Source organism: Pinus tabuliformis, chromosome 2_2 (assembly GCF_031772625.1).
Source record: "Pinus tabuliformis cultivar Carrire ecotype Pingquan chromosome 2_2, CPIR1, whole genome shotgun sequence".
Taxonomy (NCBI): Eukaryota; Viridiplantae; Streptophyta; class Pinopsida; order Pinales; family Pinaceae; genus Pinus; species Pinus tabuliformis.
In genome coordinates, this window is record NC_142300.1 from 1,286,417,103 (window position 1) to 1,286,423,102 (window position 6,000).

Genomic DNA, 6,000 nt, shown 5'->3' on the forward strand with positions numbered 1-6,000 from the left:
AGCCAACATGTCAAACCAATTTCGTGCTTTGGCTTCACTGTCTAGTTGGTCCAACATGATCACCCAACTCTGCGGGAAGGTCTCCATGGTCTCTTTTCCATATAGGCGACATGAAAAGATGACCAAGTATTGATACGCCTTCCACAATATCTTTTTCTTGTAAACCTGGTTGGTTGTCATCCTAAATTTGGTCGCCTCCTTCACCCATTTATTCAAGATATCCTTGGAGTTGTCATTGTTGTTGGGTATGTTGAAGGGTGTCTCCATCGTGATCACTAGCTTCAGCGTATGGTACATATGTTCATAATCCTGTGCCCTGAAGGTAACAATCTTCGTCCCACTGACGCTACTCAATGTCATCGTCTCACAATTAGTGTGCGAGATGATCCAATGTATCATGTCCGCGCATGGGAACACATGATACCTGCTTGCAATCTGGTACAAGCCAGACTTGTGAATGTTCACATAGTCTTGGCGGTATTCAAGGTCTTCCCCAAATGTGCTTGCAAATTCATCATTGACCTCTTTCAATTTAAACTTGATTTTATTTTCTACAATCAGCTTGGTGTCTTCATAGATCGACAAAATTGTAGACACTTGCTCAATTGCTGCTCTAGTTGCACTTTTGTTAGTGTCCTTTGATCCTGCTCTCTTGGAGGCCATTAATCCTGAAAATTTGAGAGGCAGACGAACACCTGCTAGATCTAGAGACATGGCGACATGCATGACAAGAAACCTGTCAGGTAAAACCAAAGCAAACTTGTGGAATGACATACAACACACCCGAGGATTGACTGGCAAGGATTGCGTAATTTTTCCTGGGAGGTTGGGAGACTGGCTGCCGGAACTATGCAAAACGTAGTCCGGGCTGCTCGGAGGCTGGTTGAATGCTACAATTGCGCAATGCGTAATCCATACTATCCTGTTGGTTGTTGGGATTATGGAATGTGCAATTTTAGCTGGCAAGGGTTGCAGGCCCAGTGATTGCATTGAGCAATTTTCTGGGCCAACAGTCACTACCTCTCAGAATTACGTAATGCAAGATTGAAGGATAGTCACTAGGAAGAAATTTATGTTTTATGGGAGGAGGGCAGAGCCTTCCCTCTCAGGATTATGTAATGCTATCTTGGTGAGGAAGAGTTCGGGCCAGGGTTGCCTAGACCTACCGACGAGCAACTGAAAAAAAATGGGCATGTGAATGCATGGCGATGCTGAGTGTAAGCAGGAGCGAATGATTGTGCATGCAAACAATGAATGCAAGATTCAGGACAGAGAACAACATGCATGTGTGTCAAGCGAGTCGTCGAATCGGCAACCGTTCGTGCAAACAATGTCATGCATGCGACAACAGTGAGATGCTAATGAAAACAGAAATGGTGCTAGTACAAGCTTATATACATGTAAACGATAGAAAGTGTTCACATAAATCAAGCAGATATCACTCATACATGCCAAAACGCAAAAACTGACATAAATGATGCAAAAGACAAGTTAGGCGGACTCACCAGGAAATAGTTGAGCTGGATGTGTCGAAGACTCCTGGATGTGTTGTGGGATGTCAAAGCTCCAAGATCAATGTGAAGAAGTGAGCTCTGAAGCATCAAATAAATAAGTTTGAGGCTCATGACGCGCATACCACAAATCTAGGAAAAAGCGACACTTGGAAGAAAGGTTATAAAATGATCTTTGCATGTACCTCCAGCTACTAAAAATAGCTCCCTAAGATCTAGGGATGGTTTTTGCATGTTTCTTTTTTCTATTTCAGGAAAAGGAGCCCATGCATGCAAGTCAAGTTTTCTCGGTCCTGAGTGGAATTGCTCAACTTGATGGCACATGCAACAACTTGCTTTCCTAAGGGACAAATTTTTTCATTTCTGGGAGAGAGTTGGGCTGGCTGCCCAGAGGGATTGCACAATTTCTGGGTTGAGTAGTTGACTGCTGCCTAGAATTGTGCAATTTCTAGGCTGTGCAATCCTGATGGGACAGATTGTGCAGTTTTCTTAGGGAAGTTTGACTAATACGATTGCACAATTTCTGAGCCCAGCAGGTTGTGAGTCAGATTTGCGCAATATCTTAAGGCAAGACTAGTTCCCATCCATAATTGCGTAATTTGTTGAGGGAGCTGCCCATCCAGCAGCTGGACCAAATTCGGGGACACATCCTGTGAGGGTAATGCAACATGCTATCATGCATAGGCTATTATGTTGCTTGAAAACCATTGAAGCTCATGTACTTGATAGTGCAAGACATGTTGCTGATGATGGTTGGTAGGGAGGCTCCAAAATGAACCTAAGGAAAAATTTTGGAGGGTGCTTGTAGCTTCTACAACAAAATCATACATGCAACTCAGTACCTGCAAGAAAGACCTATTGTAGTTGTTCATCCCAATTTCCACTTGTGCTTTCCTACTCTTCCATTTCCTTCTTGCTCCAAATCCCAAGTATGCTACACTCCTCCAAGAGTGCTCCAAGGAAACATTGTGTCCAAGAGTATGAGAGAGACAAAGAGTAGAAAATGAGGGCTCCAAAATTAAGCTGACAAAAAGCTACAAATTGATCCTCAAAATCCTTATTATTAATGAGGTCTCTAGTTTCTTCAATTTCCAACTATTTACATGTGACCTTTCACCTTCCTTTTCTCCTAGTTTCCATTATTTTCACAAATGAAATGCCAATAAATGTCTCATGCCTTTCCAAAACCTTTTCCATTGCTGTTGCAAATTTCCATAGTCGTTAATTAATCACAATTGATCCCCATCAGTATGTTTTTTCCCAACATTCAATTCAGAATACGTGCCCCATGACCATGGTTATTATTTTTCCTTTATTAACTTTATTACACAGATTTTTGACCAGGGCTATTACACAAATATGCCATTTCATTAACCATGGCCTCCTTCCATAGTTTGGCATCCTCTACATATACTACCTCCCTGATAGTTCTAGGATCATCATCAGTGATAGATAAATCAAAATTTGAATAGAAAGCAGATGGACTACACCTTTCTGGCTTCCTTCTCTCTCGAACTAATCTTCTCAAAAATGGATGTTGTGGCTCTTCCTCTTCTGATTATTTTTCTATTGTAGAGTCTGATTCTTCCTATTCCTCCTTTAGTTCAGACTATGTTTTCTCAGGTTCCTTTGGTAGGATTTCATGTTTAATAGCATCTTTCACCTCTCTAAACACCACATCTCGGTTGTACACAACCTTCCTTGTTCATGGGTTCCAAAGCTTATAACTTTTTAAACCATCTGTATACCCAATAAAGATGCACCTTTCATATTTACTATCCAACTTGGTTCTTTTCTCCTTTGGAACATGTACATACGCATCAAAACCAAATACCCTCATATGTGAAAGAGAGGGTTTCTTACCAATACTTGCCTCATGTGGAGTCTTATCCTCCAACACTGATGAAGGTGATCTATTAAATATGTAACATGTAGTATCCACTGCCTTTGCCCAAAATTCCTTCCCTAATCCAACACCACTACGCATGCTTCTTTCCTTTTCCATCAATGCATTATTCATTCTTTCTACAACACCATTTTATTGTGGTGTGTATGGAGTAGTCTTATGTCATTCTATACCACACTTCTTATAAAACTCTTCAAATTACTTCTTGCAATGCTCTCCACCATTATCTACCCTCAACACCTTAATCTTATGCACTGTCTGATTTTTCACTAGAGCCTTAAATTCTTTCACCCTATCAAAGAGTTCAGATTTCTTCCTAAGGAAATATATCCATGTATTCCTTGAGAATTCATCTATAAACGAGATATAGTACACAAAATTACCGATTCATGGAATAGACATGGGTCGAAACACATCACTGTGCACAAGCTCTAATATCATTTTCACCCTCTTAGCAACCGAGGGAAAACTCACCCGATTTTTCTTCCCATATACAGAATGTTCACAGAAATAAAAATCCACAGAGAAATTAGAAATACCTTCTATCATACCATTACCATGCAGTATCCGAATGCCCTTTTCTCTAATATGTCCAAGACTTTGATGCCATAACATGGTCTTTTCTCTAGATACCACCAGATTTTATGCTCCACTTTCAAGAACCACAAAACTATTGCACCCATTAATAACAGTGCTACCCATAATCTTGCACATATTTCCAATTTGAACTCCCCGCATCAATACTAGTGCTCCCCAGACCATCTTGCATATATATTTATACTAACATTTTATTTACACCTGCACCATCCATCTCTCTTACAAAAATCAGATTTTTGGCCAATGCAGGAATATGCAGAACATTAGGAAGTGTTTTAATCCTTCCACCTTTCAACTTCATCTTGAATTTTTTGCATCCAATAATTCTAGTGTTCCCGTCATCCACTAAGAAGAAATCACCACCATCATATTTCTTGTACTTGCAGAACCATTCCCTATGGGGCATGAAATGAAAGTATGCATCTAAGTCAATCAACCATGCCTGATGATCTACATGTGTACTTAGAGAAGAAGTTAAGTACACATTCCCACCTTCATCTAAGGTGGTTTTTTCCTCTACAGAAGGAGCATCATAAGATCCCTTTCCTTTCTTAGGAGGTTTATATCTATATTCCTTTTTGTAGTGCCCTTTATTTTCGCATTTCCAGAACACCTTTACAGGTTTTCCTGGAGATTTTGATCTCCCTCTAGATTTAGATCTCTCACTCGACGACTTATTTTTGTTTCTGTCCTAGGACCTTCCTTATATAGACAAGGCATATCCATGTTGGCTCTCCATATTTTTCCATATCATCTCCCTTGAAAACTAGGATGAGACTATTTCATCAAAGTTCAAGGTAGTTGTATTGCTACCTACAGCAACAACCAGACTATCCCATGAATCTGGTAGAGAAATTTACTTATCTTCATCTAAAATTTTTATATCAATGGATAACAACTAGCTTACCACGGTATTAAAGATGTTCAGATTCTCCGTTACCAAGTCTCCATCCTTCATCCTCAAGTTATACATATTTTTCCACAGGAACAATTTGTTCAACGGAGACTTAGATTGGTACAAAGTCTACAACTTATCCCACAAATTCTTTGTCATAATTCACCCTAATACATTAAAAAATACTTAATCTAAGATATGCAACCGTATTGTTCTCTTTTCCTTCTGATCTAACTTTGCCCACGCTTTTGCTGACATTGTAGTTGGTTTAGTGCCCGGATCTACCATGATCCACTAATCTTTATCCATCCAAAAATCATCCATATTGAGCTTCCACAACTCAAAACATTGTCGAATGAATTTCTTGATCTCTATCTTTCCACTATTCACCATCTTCTTTCACTGCGAGAATCGATCCAACAGATCTTCGATTAAACATGGTCTACCACAAGCCTGAGAAAAACCCCTCAGAAACAAAGGTGTCCCCTTGAAGACAAAACAAATATGATACCAAATGTAAGATTTAACTTTGTATAGAAATTACCTGAAAACAAAATCTTCAAAGAGAAAAATAAATAATGGCAAGAACAGAAAACAAATATACATAGAGATTTTCCCATGAATCTCAAAATCAGGACTACTAGTTTGATTTTTCATTATATTCCTTTCAATGTTACAATACATATATATACATTTCAAAGCATTTGTTGGACACCTAATCCTAAATGGGTTAGTGTGGAAGCCGAATAGACCAAAGCAGTCCAAGAGACCTTGGGATCTGAAACCCAAGAGTCACATAATGTACTATAAATGTAAATCTCTTGTTAATAAAAAAAATGCACTCTCATGTTTATCTTTCATCTCTTTCTGGCTGCCCATGTGTGTTTAACATGGTATCAGAGCCGCTTGTTTTTCTGTGGCTTGTTATGTGCATGTCAGTCCTGCACCTCTGCCCATAATCCTGTGTCTGAGCTGCCTTGAATAGCGCTGATGTGGTCTTCATTATCTCTGTCACTGTGTACGTTTTTTGCTAATGCGCTACTCCTGACTGACATCTCTGTCCATTGCTCCTGTGTTGCTCACCTCTGTCC